Source organism: Myotis davidii, unplaced genomic scaffold, assembly GCF_000327345.1.
Source record: "Myotis davidii unplaced genomic scaffold, ASM32734v1 scaffold217, whole genome shotgun sequence".
Lineage (NCBI taxonomy): Eukaryota > Metazoa > Chordata > Mammalia > Chiroptera > Vespertilionidae > Myotis > Myotis davidii.
This window is the reverse complement of record NW_006290034.1, coordinates 4394058-4409155: the sequence shown is the minus strand read 5'-3', so window position 1 is coordinate 4409155 and position 15098 is coordinate 4394058.

Below are 15098 nucleotides of genomic sequence, written 5' to 3'. Positions count from 1 at the left end.
CCCCCCCCCCCCCCCCCGCCGCAAGATTTCAGTCCTGCAGCCCCAGCTATGCCAGCGCACAGCTGGCTGGCTTTTGCGTCCACCACGAAGGAAACTGCTTCAGTGTTAGCACTAGGCTGCCCATTCTCCCTGTGCTCTCTCTCTTTGCTCATTCACACTTAGCCTTCTAAAGTAGCTGTGGTTTAAGAACTACCCCGCCTGACTGAGGCCGGGCAAGGAAAAGATGAGATGGGGCTTTAAGCGTGTGAAAGCTCTGTACTCAGCTTGGTGTTCCGACCGCGAGGCCTGCAGATGTGCATTGTCAGGAGAGAGGGAGGAAGAGGCTTCCTAAGGAGGACCCCGGAAAGAGGGTCACTTTGGGAGAAACTCCATGCGCTTGGAGGGCGCTGAAGGGGAGGGTGAACGAACAAGTACAGGGAGGGGCAGGAGTGACGGGAGAGAGTGGATGGGGGGCCCAGATAAGAAAGACTGCTTCCACATGGAAAAAGGTAAGAAACAACCTGATTTACTTTTCCTGATCCCCCTCCCCCCAAATTCAGGAAATGATAATCCAAGGTACCTATGTAAATTGAGGGTGGGGGGAGGCGGGGCGTGTGTGAGGGGTGTGTGTGTGTGTGTGGGGGGGCGTTTAAATGAAATTGCCTGGCTTCAGTGTGGAAATAACAGTAAAGGTGGATTCCAAAGGCTGGATCCTATCATTTCATCAGTATCCCTGTGGGGTAAACTGATCTTTCCTCAACATTTAGGTAATAACATTGCATGGAGAAGGTGTGATTTTCAAACATCTACAAAATGATGATATATGATATAATGATACTATGATTATTGTATAATATACCCTCATTTTAAATATATACACACATATTCATGGATTTATACCCAAGATCTAATATCTTCCTTTTTTTATCAAACAAAAAAATAGAGAGAGGGGGAGGGAGGGAGGAGAGAGAGAGCGGGAGGGAGGGAAGGGCAGGGCCAGGGAATTTAGCAAGTAAACGATGTGGCCCAGATAGCAAACCTGGCCAAGAATGCCAGGCACCTACAGTGAGGTCGCACTGTCTTGCCACAGTTCCCGGAGTGATGGCTTTTCGGCTTCCTTTTCCAGGCCTCCTTCAAAGCCTGGATGGAAATGTTGCTCTACTTTCCCCAACCTGCAGGACCCTGAGCAGAGTCCGTCATGAAAACTTATATGTAAACCGGAAATTCAGTTCTTGCTGAAAATGCAGGGATGAGAGGAATGAGATGCTGATTTAAATTTTCTAAAGGAATCACCCTTATAAGTGATAATACCTGAATTATTATCCCTCAAGGGAAAGAACTTAATATTTCTGGAACCTTCCAAGACAATTCTAATTTTAACCTCTGTTTTCCCGCTGTTCAGAACAGTGACCTTTTTCCATCAGGATGGTCACCTGTGAGTAAGAGGAGAGGGGAACAAAGAATTCTTTTTAAAAAAATATATTTCATTGTTTTTTTATAGAGAAGAAGGGAGAGGGATAGAAAGTCAGAAACATCGAGGAGAGAGAAACATCGATCAGCTACCTCCTGCACACCCCCCAACTGGGGATGTGCCTACAGCCAAGGTACATGCCCTTGACCAGAATCGAACCTGGAACCTTTCAGTCTGCAGGCCAAGGCTCTATCCACTGAGCCAAACCGGCCAGGGCCAAAGTCCATTGATTTTTAGGAAGAGTAGAAGGGAGAGTGAGAGACAGAGAGAAACATCGATGTGAGAGAGACACATCGATTGGTTGCCTCCTGCCTGCACTCCGACCAGGGCCGGGGAACCTGTAGCCAAGGTATGTGCCCTTGACCGGAATTAAACTCTGGACCCTTCGGTCTACAGGCCAATCCTCTATCCACTGAGCCAAACAGGCTAGGACCCTTCCTGACTGTTTAAATGAAAGGAAATGTCCCCTGTGGACCCAGGAGGTCCTGAGCCTGTGAACCATCTCCATAGTATGTCTTTGGAATCTGGACAAGCTAAGTGCTTCCAGGGTTGGAGGACTGTCATTCCTAGTCATATGTAATATACATATTCCCCTAAACTTCGCAACAATATAAGCACACTCTTTTCTAAGCTACCACGTAGCCGCTGCACACTCTGGATAGCTAATATAATGGGCCAGCCAGCCCGTATGCTAACGTCATTACCACCAGTAGTTCCCCATTGTATGTTGACTAGCAAGCATTCATATGGCTCTAAGAGCCAAGCGCTGTTTTAAGCATTTGCACATGTTCATACGTTGAATACTTACAACAGAACAGAGAGGAAACTTGCCTCAAGTCACATGGAGCCAGGATTCACACTCAGGAAGTCTGGCTCTTCATTGCTACTCAGTATTGGGGTGAAGCACTGTGGGTCTGGTTTCTATTTCTAACCTTGACTCTTACTAAAGCCCTCGAGTACCCGTGCTTATATGGCCCAACAGATCTTGGCACAGACTTGGGGGCTAGGACTTCTTGCTTCTCTTTACCCACCTGCACATACGTTGCTCTGTCACAGCACTGGTCTTTCAGGAGAGCACAGATAAAGTCTCCTCTCTTCTTTTTTCAACATATATATACACACATAGATATACATATATATTTTTTATTGACTTTAGAGAGGAAGGGAGAGAGAGACAGAAATATCAGTGATGAGAGAGAATTATTGATCGGCTGCCTCCTCACACCCCCCACCGGGAACTGAGCCCTCAATCTGGGCATATGGCCTGACCAGGAATTGCACCGTGACCTCCTGGTTCATAGGTCAGTGCTCAACCACTGAGCCACGCCAGCCGGCCACGTCCCCTCTCTTCTGAGACGTCTTTCTGGATTCTTCAGGCACCATTACATTTCTCCTTTGGATAGTCCCAAAGCATTGCTAGAACTGCTGGCTTTGCGCCTGGCGTAGTTGTTTATATTTCCGTCTTCCCGAGTAAGTGCGGTCAGTGGTGAGATGCTAGGGGACAGGGACCGTTCCTTTCTGCCTCTAGTCCACTCATCACCAAGCACATCGTCGGCACCTGCTGTAACACATCCTGTGTGGACTGTTTGCATGGAGCCGTTTGCCTCGGGTTGTGTTTAATTACTGTGCTGGGTGTATGTGTGCGTTTCACAGTGAGGATGGAAATGCAGAGGAAATAACCAGTATAATCCCATGTCCAATGCGGGGGCCAAGGAGTGCTCCATAGATTGTCACTGGTCTTAGTGTAACTGCTGAAAAAACGAAAGAAATTTAAAGAACTCTTGGGAAATCAGTGGGGCTTCCTGGCCCTACCAATCCTTGCTGCTTCCCTCGGTTACCTTCTGTGGTTGTGTATACGGCACATTCCCCTCGTGGGCGCCTTGGAAAGGGTGTTCCTTTGTGTTCACTGTGCCTAATATTGTCAGGTGCTCAAAATAACCATGTGTAATGTTGATGGTTCTGGTCATGTCAAGATGGTATCATCAAACACTGGAACACTGTGTTGATAAAATACTGATATTTATGGAAGGAAGGAATGCTTGCATGCCTACCCCGTAGAAGGGGGCTTAGAGATCATCTGACTCTAACTCATGATTTCATTGATGGGGAATCGGATATCCCAAGAGGTGAGGCCCAGTCGGTGGCCCTATGGAGCCGGGATTCAAACCCTGGGCATTTTGCTTCATCACCCATCGCACTTGAGCTCAGCTACATGGTAAAATGTGAGCCTTTGGAAGGACGGAATGCTTCTTTAAAAACCTATTTAATTACATAGACTGTAACCTACACAGTCAAGGAATTATATAATGGAGTTTTCTAGGTAGGACCCCCGCCTGATTCCCCCCCACCCAATTCTTCTAGCTTGCTGCCAAAAAACTTGGGGAAAATCATTAGTCCATTCCCTGCCTAAGCACTATGGTCTGGATTTAACTTAATCTTTCTTCAATAATTTAGAATCTGGCAGTGCTGTGGGCTCGTGTCAGCAAGCCCTGCTAGCCGTGTAATGGAATAGGTTTCGGAAGTCGGGTTAAATATTATCTTACCTCACAGCAGACCTCAAGGTTAAACACAGAGGGCCCTGCTTGTTCGGTCAAGGCTCCTGCACGTTGAGAAAGTGATGGGCAGCAGAGGGGTGGGGTTGGGAGACAAAGACCATATAATTCAAAATACTGATGAATTGGGTTCCGGCTAGTCTAAATTTTGCATGTTTCTATAATTACGTATGGCTGAATAGTCCCAGGTATATATGCAAGTGACGTGACATAAACGTAAGTAGAATTTGGAAATAGAAAGAAAGGAGGTTTTGGAATCAGACAGCCTTGGCTTTGAATCCCAGCTCCACTCATCTCTGAGATACAGGGCTGTTTATTTCACTTCTCAGAATTTTGTTTTTTTGTGTTTTTTTAATTCATAGAAGATGGAGATCATAAAAAGTATCTCATAGACTTGGGTAGGTTCCTTTCCCAAATCCTTCACCCCTTATCCTCCCAGCAAAAGAGAAGGTGGATTTGTGATGTAAATATACTACAAATCAGGGTAAAAACAGAACATGAGTTTTATATGAAACTGATGGCTGAACTAGAGTGGTAATGAGATTAATATTGCTTGGTAAAAAAATCTTTTAAGGGAATTAGGAAGACTCAGACATTTGTAGAGAAAAGACAAAATGTTAATGGGATATCGTCTTTGGTTCTATTGATATTTTTGACTTCAAGTGATGAATCTTACAGAATGGGATTCTACGTAAGTTTCCTTTTTTAACAAAATATTTTTATTGATCTCAGAGAGGAAGGGAGAGGGAGAGAAAGAGATAGAAACATCAATGATGAGAGAGAATCCTTGATCGACTGCCTCCTGCACGCCCCCCACTGGGGATCCAGCCTGCAACCCCAGGCATGTGCCCTGACCAGGAATCAAACCATGACCTCCCGGTTCATAGGCGCTCAACCACTGACCCACCAGGCTGGGCTCTACTTAACTTTTCTTTAGTAAATTTGAGGAACTGCCTTTGGGGTCATGTGTCAGCTGCCAGTAGAAGTTTGAGAGCAACCACATGGAATGACAGCGATGTGTACATGGACTACCAGCACAGTGGTCCCACCTTGCTGTGGCCCGCTGTCCGCTCCTCTTTGGGGAGATGTGGAAGGGGTAGGATTCCAGCTTGGGGCAGAAGGGGAGTCCTGGGTCAGCCGAGCGCATTCCTCTGTGGGAGAGAGAGGAGTCCAGTTTCTATGACGACCCACAGCTGCTGTGCCAAGACTGCCAGCCGGGGTGCCCAGCAGCGCTAATTGCCATGCGGACATCCGCTCATTAGACTCTGACCTAGAATGACTGTCATCTTTCACAAGGTCCACAATGAATCCTGGGCTTGGCCCTGGCTGGGTCTCCTTCATCCTGGTTTGATTTGGGTCAGACAGGCAGCTTTGGCAGGTCAGTACCTACCTTGGTCGGGAAGGGTAACTTTGAAAGCAGGCGAAGGTTTTATTGGAAACAGAATATGAGGTAACAGTCCTAGAGCTCGGAGGGAACTGGTGGTAGCCCGCTCTGCCGGCAGCGGCTCTGCCATCTTGGGCAAACTGCTCGACTCCCATGAGCCAGTCGTCTCATCGGTAAAATGAGGACACGATATTCTCACCTCAGAGTGTCGCCCTGAGGTGTGGGCAGGGCTGAGGAGGAACGGATCTCTCATGCCTGTGTTGGCATCTGGAATGAGGAAGTGCAACTCAATGAATGGAGGCTCCATGGCCAGCGCCTGAGTCCCCTGACCTGCGGCCAGCCACCACCTGGACCATCGGTTCTCCCTATGGAGGCTGCATCCTTAGTAACTCAATTTCTTTCCCTTCATCCTCTACCTTCCTCTGTAATCAATGAAAAGGGTTGAGTTTATGTTTTTGTGTAACTCTCATTTTACACTCTCATCTTTCTTCTAGAATTGTAGATAGAGCAACAGAGGTTGAGTGCTTTACTTTGGTTAGCTTGAGATGGAGCAAGCTAGGAGGAGGGATGTTTGGGTGTATATTACCCAAAGAACTAAACATTTTTAAAACCATTGATTGGCTGCCTCCTTCATGCCCCCCACCAGGGATTGAGCCCGCAAACCTGGGCATGTGCCCTGACTGAGAATCAAACCGTGACCTCCTGAGGTTCATAGGTCGAAGCTCAACTACTGAGCCACACCAGCTGGGCAAGAACTAAACATTTATTGAGCACCTAATATATGCCAGATTCTGACACGGGGGCTGTGAAAACATGGCCTTCTATCAAGGTCACACAACGGTTGCCGAGTGAGGTCAGCTCTCCCACTTACCAGCCCGGCGTAATCTCCTTTCTGAGCCTTATGTGTGTAATTTGCAAAGTTAGACAGGGCTTGGCGTAGGTTCTGGGCTCCTAGGAAATAACAGCACCCATTTTTTGAGCCGGGCACCCATCGCAGACCAAGTATGAAGTCACACAGAACGAGTGTGGAGGGTCCTCCCGGGAGCGTTTCAGAGCGAGATGGGAATCAGCTCCACTCCCTTCCCATGGATCGTTTCCAAGCAGCAGCCGATGGCAGAAGTTTCCAAGTGGGATTTTATTGGTGTAAACACAACTGGACCGTGAGCCTGGGAAAGACTCTTTGGAAGTTTTTGTATTTTAAAATCTGTAGTGCCAATACCCACATGAGTTTAATCCTCCCCCTGGGGTTGCACCGTGACTTTGAATGAAATCAGTTAATTCCCACTGTGTCCAGCTCCTCACCCTGTGCCACTGATGCTGGCGCGATGCTGCCCGGGCGTGACTCACTGGGAACTCGGGGGGGAGGGGTGATCCCTCTCTGCTTTGTTAGCTGTTGCAGACTCTGGGTTTGCCCTGTGCACATGGCTCCTAGTCAACTCTGAACATGGGCATGTCCTCCTGCAGCCACACTCAAAACGCCTAAATGTCAGGTGTATTCCCCCTCCCCACCTGCGTTAAAAAAACAAAAAAACGATGATTGTCCAGCAGGAGTGGATCAGCGATTGAGCATCAACCTATGAACCAGGAGGTCACGGTTTGATTCTCGGTCAGATCACATGTCTCGGCTGCAGGCTTGATCCCCACTGTGGGATGTGCAGGAGGCAGCCAATCAATGATTCTCTCTCATCGACGTTTCTATCTTGCTCTCCCCCTCTCCCTTCCTCTCTGAAATAAATAAAAATATATATTAAAAAAAGACAATGATTAACCCTCCCACCCCCATAGTTTCCTGCTGGTGCTGTCTGCCTCTTGAGAACTCAGCTCCCAGGAGTGCCGGGAGCGGGCAGCAAGGCGCGGGGCGTGCTCCGGTGTGGGAGGGGTTCTGTGAGAGCCCTTTGGTCGGCACATCTGGGGGCGGCTGCGTGATGAAAGGTGGCAGCTGCGGTGCTGAGCGAGGAGCGTTTCCGGGAGGCAGGGCCAGGCTCCTCTCTCACTCCTTCCACCTCCATCCAAATGCCATTTGTGTGAATCAGCTGCCACTTGGCCTCCAGGGGCGTTGCTGCAGATGCTCCCTTCCCCCCTCTCGACTTGAGAGCCAACCCCCTCCCGGCTCCTCCAGCCCCAGGGTCTTCGGGGGCCGCTTGGTGGCCACACAGCTGCGCGCTTCCTTCTGGTGCAGAACGTGTGCAGGGCTTTGACAGTGACCGTGAAGGGCTTGGAGCTGCTCCCAGGTGGTGCCAGCGAGCACCTGGGCTCCCCTTTCTCTGCAGGGTTGACACTTATTGTGCATGATCTGTGCCGCCTCTCCTCTGCTCCTGGCCCCCGTCTGAGAGAGGCCAGGGTGCTCCTGTGGGCGCCCTGCTGGGGCTTCAGTCAGGTCCACTTAGTCCTCTCCTGCGTAGACATAGACTCGAGAATGAGGCACTGGGATCCTGCTCTTAGAGGCCTGAGCGTGCAGGGTGCCGAGGAACCGAGTGTCCCGAGGTTGGGGTCTCTGCCTAGCGGTGGAGGTCAAGGATGGTGGAATGAGTTCCTTCAGAAGGCTGCCATCCCCGGGAAGACTGCCTGGGGTGGGGGTGGGGGGCGGACCAAGTCCACCTGCCTGGCCCGCTGTGGTTGGTTGCTGCTCAGGGTTCTCGGCCTCGCCCATCAGCTGCCCTGAGCGACTCCAGAGGTGAGTGCACCTGGTGGGCGGATCCCACCTCATGGCTGCTGCCCTCACCTAGTGCCAGTGGTGACTCAGCGGGTCCGCAGGACTGCCCTCACTCACCGCCACGCCTGCCCATGGTGCTGCTCCTGCCCTGGACTAGCACCCGAGACAGCCTCTGTGGGGACCCGCTTGCAGATTCCCATTCATTCCACACCCCGGCTTGGCCGCCGCCTCCGCCTCCTCACACACCATCCTGAAGCGACTTGGAAATCCTGCTGATTCTGTTCAAAGCTGCACACGTGGTATCTCTGCCCAAGTCCCCCTGTTGTCTTTCCCTTGTCGTTGCCCTTCTGGTCATTAAATTACCTTCACCAGATTTTGGAGATGCATGAACTGCGGTGTGCTATTTACGATTCTTTGGCCGTGTAAGCAAAAAGCCTGGCTAACTTCACACACTGGAGAAGGAGGGGGAGTGGGAGTGGGAGGGGAAACATAGATGTGAGAGCGACACAGTGATTGGTTGCCTCCCCCACGCACCCCAAACAGGGCTGGGGATTGAACTTGCAGCCTAGGTATGAGGTACGTGCCTTTGACCAGGAAGAGTATTTCCTATGTGCCTAGCATTGTGCGAGGCTGAGGAGCTGGGAGGTAGCAGGGGGATTATAAGGAGAAACGGGGCTCGTGGCATGGTGAGTTTTGGCATCTGACCTGGGTTTGAATTCTGGTTCTGCTGCCACTGGCTCGGTTGTGTGGTAGTGGGCAGTGTATTGAATTGCTGTAAGCTTTAATAAAAAGCTTAATAAGATCCCCCTCCAGTGTGGTAGTGAACACACGCACATGTGTGTCTGGCATAAGACTCCGGTGAGCCAGGGACGAGAACCAGGATGAGGCGCGAAACGGTCCTGGGAGGGGAAGGGAGGAAGGAAGAGGTAGTTGAAATGGACAGCAAACCATTCCCACTGGGGTTTCGAGGGCCCTTGTATGCGGAAGACCTTTATTTAAATAACCAATCACTCTTCTTTTCTGGGGATGACTAGTCCTTGTTCTTTAGTCTTTCCTATAGTCACCATCACTTTCCAACCCTTTCGTCATCATCAGGTTCTCCTCGGTAGTTTCGGACTTTTCTCTCTAGTTGTGGATGGGTACTGGGAGTTTGACGGTACTCTGTGCCCCTGGAGAATGGAAATAAAGGGGACATCACTCTTGCTCGCCCTTCTCTTTAAGTCTAGTCAAGAGAAAGAGAAGTGAACGCAGATGACCATGGAGTGTGTGTTACTGACGGAGCCTGCTGCAGGGCGCCACTGTGATGGCGAAAGCAAACACTTCTAGGCTGTCTCCTGTGTGCCAGGACCTTCCAGGAACGAATTCAGACACCCGAGGCCGAGGCTGGAGAAGAGAAGACGTGCAAGGATTTGGTTAAGAGCAGCACCGACACGTCCTCTCCTGTTCATGCGCTGCTAAGTGATTTGACCCCTTCTCCGAATGACCTGCAACCACGTTAATGAAAAGTGCTCACAGGCTACACATGGCTGATAACCCGGGTTTTTCATGGGTGATCTCCCTAGACGGGCGACTGAGCTCCTATCAACAGCTGGAAGGACTTCCCTCTCTCACACAAGTCATGTCGAGGTCAGATGTGATGGAGAAAACCACCCAGCCTGCACCTTGTGTCAGTGAGCTGTGACGTAGGCTTATTGGAAAAGAACTCAGACTTCTAGTACACATGTGTTTTAGGGCACATTTTTATTTGCTGATAGTAATTGGTTTCTAGTAACAAAATAGACAGCATCTAACACCACAGTTGCACTAGATATTTTATCTTCTTTATTACCTTTGGAATGTTTTTGTTTTTAAATGGGGTGGAGCATACCATTTCCAAATTAGAGTTGTTCCCTGTCTCCAGCCACCACTACCCCCTACACCGCTCCTTCTAGGCTGTTTCTTACACTCCTCTCCAAACTTTTATTTTTTCTTTATTTTTTAAAATATATTTTTATTTATTTTATTTTTAAAATAAGGATATTTTTATTGATTTCAGAGAGGAAGGGAGAGATAGAGAAATATCATTGATAAGAGAGAATCACTGATTGGCTGACTCCTGCATGCCCCTGCAACCCAGGCATGTGCTCCGACCGGGAATGGAACTGAGACCTCGGGGTTCATAGGTCAATGCTCAACCACTGACCATGCCGGCCAGGCTCTTCTCCAAACTTTTAGAGAAAACTGTTCTAATTAGGTAAAGTCTAGGCAACAGAGGATTAAATAGGCATAAGAATGCTGGTCATATGAAAAGGTTTTGTAACTTCAGATTAGAGAGAGCATCGTCTATAGTAATAGGTCTGAGAATGTTCATTCCTTTGTTCATTCATGCAATAAATATTTAGTGAGCATTTGGGAATTCCAGATCAACTAGACAATGTATTTCCTTCAAGATTCTTCTTCAGACCAATAAAAATAACTATAAAATGACCTTGGTGGGGATGGGTGGGTGGTAGTGGTGGTGGTGAGGCAAGAATGAGGTTGTTTGTTAGTCATTATCAGGGAGGGCCTACCTGAGGAGGCATCTGTACCTGGGCTTGGGCTCGACTGTGGGCAGAGGAAGACACCCGGCCTACCCGAATGCTCCCATCCATTCGTCCTCTGCATCGGCTGCAGGTCTGGCTCAGTTGAGAGCTGCATTCTTTGGCTGGGAGCACAGCAAGGTTTAGGTGGCTGATGTAGGAACCGAGGCCACAGACAACACTGACTTAACCTCTGCTCACTTGCCACAAGGCGCAACTTGAATGAAATGGCCAGCTTTCTTTCTAACCCTGCTGCAAACTGACCACTGCTTAGCTCATTCCTGAAAGATCCTTTGAAAAGTGGAATTCAGAGCTTTTGCATTTTCTCGTTTATCTGCAGAGTATGAAAATATTGTGGCAAATTTTGGGGTGGACTATTTGGAAGAAAAGACACACACAAAAAAGACAATGTATAGTTTTTATTTTTAAAAAAAGTTTAAATTTTTTCAATTATAGTTTTCATTCAGTTTTACTTTGTATTAGTTTCAGGCATACAGCATTATGGCTAGACAGTTAAGTAATTTATAAAGTGATCTCTCTGATAATTCAGTTACCCACCTGACACCATGCTTAGTTATTACAATATAGAGGCCTGGTGCATGAAATTCATGCACTGGGGGAGGGGTGTCCCTCAGCCTGGCCTGCGCCCTCTCGCAGTTTGGGACCCCTCGGGGGATGTCCACCTGCCGGCTTAGGCCCTATCCCCAGGGGATCCGGGATCCCTTGCTCCTTACCACCTGCCTGCTTGCTCCTTACTGCTTGGCTTGCCGCTCCTTAGCGCTGCTGTGGAGGCAGGAGAGGCTCCCACGCTGCACTCTCCAGCCGTGAGCCTGGCTTCTGGCTGAGTGGCCTCTCCCCCTGTGGGAGCGCACTAACCACCAGGGGGCAGCTCCTGTGTTGAGAATTTGCCCCTGGTGTCAGTGAGCATCATAGCGACTGATTGTTCTGGGTCGTTCCTCCTTAACGGTCGCTTAGGCTTTTATTATATAGATTATTGACTCTATTCCCTGTGCTCTACCTACATCCCCGGGACTATTTTGTAACTGCTAATCTGTCCTTCTCAACCCCTTCACCGTTTTCACCCAGTTCCTCAACCCTTCTCCCTTCTGGCAGCCACCACTCTGCTCTCTGTGCCAATGAGTCTGCTTCATTTCTGTTTGTTCATTTATTTTGTTCTTTCGATTCCACATTTAAGTGAAATCATATGGTGTTTGAAAAAAGACAGCATCTTTAAACCCAGATTTTCTTTGGATCAGTGTTCCCAAACAGCAAAATATTATCTATGTCCTTAAATGCAGAGACGTGGAAAGGGGTCATTCCCACTGACTTCAAAAATAATTAGATTTTTAAAAGACATAGAGTCTTTTCTTCACCGATGCTAGCTCTGGCTCTTTAGAGTTGAGAAATGCTTTTTAATCTATGATGAAACTATTGCCACCTTCATAGATACTCAGGATGTTATGAAAGAACAGTTTAAGTTTTCATCCCTGAATGTGAGACAAGTGATGAGCATGAGAAAAACAACAATTAGGCAGGTGTCTGCCCTACTATGTCCAAACCGGATGGGGCCCTGGAGCAAGGACCTTTCTGATTATCCTCATTCCAGGGCCGGGGACCACTGGCTTTGGGTCAGCAGCATCTGTCTCCTCTTCACTGTTACTGAACATAAAGCTGGTGGCCTCACGGGGCGGGGGGGAAGGGGATGAGGGGCCCGGTGACCCGCCATTCACACACAGATCACAGCAAGCAGCCGTGAAGAGAAATTTCAGCCGGCCGCCACATCTTCCCAGGCACTTGCATATAAGAGAGATCAAAATGAAAGGCACTGATAGCCAGCCGCAGGGAAACCTCATTCACTTTGATTCAAGTAACTCGATTCCCCAGCTTGGAGATAGGCTGGGGGCCAGCAGCTGGGCTAGTATTGATCACCTGTCTTCCCAGCGGTGGTGCAGCCCCTCACCCATGGTGTTGTGAGGAAGCTGGACCACTTAGCAGGAGCAGGGTAGCTTGGGAGATTAGTGCCGATCCTGGGAGGGGTGGGTGGGGGTTCACTGTGAATTATGCAGGTGAGTCAGGATTTTCAACATTTTGGAGTTCTTTTAAAAAAAAATATTTTTATTGCCCTAGCCAGTTTGGCTCAGTGGGTAGTGTCAGCCTGCAGACCAAAGGGTCCCGGGTTCAATTTTGAGGATATTTTTCTATTGGTCTTTTAGAGAGAGTGGATGAGAGAGGGAAAGCCAGAGAGAAACATCTATGTGAGAGGAACACATGGATTGCTTGTCCCCTTTGTTCCACAAAGCTCACTGCCATTTTTGCTGGCGCCCTGGTTTCTGACACTTGAATGGGCTCCACGTGAGCTCCCTCTGGCCACCTCGCTCTTGTTTACTTGAAGAGCCTGCTCTTCCTTCTCTTTCGGGCCTTGCATACAGCATCTTCCTCTTGCCCCTCCATCCACTTGCTGGTTTACTGCATTGGACTAGTGTTATGTTTTGAAGTTGTCTTGTGTATGTGTTATAATATAGATGAGTTGTAAGACATTCAGTAGCATTTATTTGGACACTGCTGCCTTTTTGGGAACTGAAAGCGATGGGCTAATGTGAATGGAGTGCTCACTAAGCGGTAGGCACCCCACATGTTACGCGTTACATAGGTGCTCCCTGGACTTGAATGCAAATCTCTGTCACCTGGGGGTCTTGTTAAAAGGTAGGTTCTGATACATTTGCTCTGGGCAGGGCCCTGGAGCTCCTGGGTGAAAAGGCTGGGCCCCAGACTGCATTCTGAATAGCAAGACACTGTAGCATTCGATGCTGGCCACACTATGAGGTAACTGTTATTTTCCATTTTCCATACGTTGGGAGCTGAAGGTTAGAGGACTGAGATGATTTTCCCAAGACCATGTTGCCAGAAACAGAGCTTGGACTCCAACCTAAGGCTGCCTCCTGGGATAGTGAATGTTATCTGGGGTTGGAAATGCCCTACAGCACCCACGGGTGTTCTGAGGCGACTGGAAACAGAATTGGTATGTTTAGTTAACTGTTTCTTTTGTTTTTGTTGATCCTCACTTGAGGATATATATATATATATATTTTTAGAGCGAGTGGAAGGGAGGGGGAGCGGTAGAGAGAGAAACATTGATGTGAGAGACAGCCATTGGTTGCCTCCTGCACGCACTAACCGGGATTGGGGATCCAGCCAGCAACTGAGGTACATGCCCTTGGCCAGAATTGAACCTGCGACCCTTCAATCCGCGGATGGACACTCAATCCACTGAGCCAAACCGGCTAGGGCAACTGTTTCTTGTTTTATGAAGCGTCTTTTCCAGTTTAATTCCTCTTTATGCAGCATCTTGTGTTACATGGTGATTCAGATGTGTTGGATTTTGTTTCTGAAGATGAGATGTAGAGTTAGGGTGATGCGTTGGCTAGAATTCTAGTTTAGAAAACACCGTGTCACAGGCTTAGTCTGGACTGAGCACAAGCGGAAATGGATCGGGAAGGTGGGGGTGGGGGGAGGAAATCCTCGGCGACTGGTACTTGAACACCGGGGGCACTCAGTGTGCCACCTCGTCACAGGCCCGTGGAGGAGGCAGTCCCTGCCCACAGATCAGACACTTTTAAAAATAACATTTGACCTGCTTATAAAATTCATGTTTTGTAATAAAAAAATGGGAACTGCAGTCATGTAATCATAAAACATCTGAAATCCAACTAGCAGGGTTTCCTATTTTACTTTTCTTTTCATCTTTTGAAAGACCTCGCCTTTAAATGTAAAAGGCGGAGGACCACATGTACACAGCACAGCAAGAGTTCAACGTGGCGATTGCTTGCCATAAATAAATTAAACACTATTTTTGGTTTTGAGGGGCAGCGGGAGTAAAAGGGGCAGCTTTAAGACTCCCCCCTCCCCCCAGGATTTAAGAAATGCCAGTGCGCAGCTTCTGGAGGCCTGTTCCAACTTCCACCCGGGGTCCCAAGCTGGGCGCACCCCCGCAGCTGGGGGCCGATGCTAATTACTCTCGGACCAGATCCCGGGTCACCGGCGCATGCGCAGTGTGGCCGCCGGGCTCCGTGGGCGTCGCAGGCCTATTTCTCTGGGGCAGGTTCTGTGCGGTCAGCACAAGGGCCGGGACCGCGACCGGGAGCAGTGCTGCACCTGAGCAGGGAAACAGCATCTCTCAGTGGCAGTCACCTCGCGGCCGAATAGGCCCTGGGGCTGGGGGCGGGTTTCCGCAGGCGTGTGTACATACACATACACACACACACACACACACACACACGTTTACGGTGCCAAAAACATCCTCACGCGCTCGTAACCCCGAGGAGGAGCGATTACGGGCTGGGAGAGAAATGTAGGGGCCAGAACGAGGAGGGTGAGGGGTGCCCATCTCTCAAACTTTCAGCGCTGCGTCCTCCAGATGCTCTGCGCCCCGTTTGCGTGTCTCTGGTGGGGGCGGTCCGGGTGCCCCAATTCCTCCTTTGCTCTTCGCAGACTCTTTACGGAA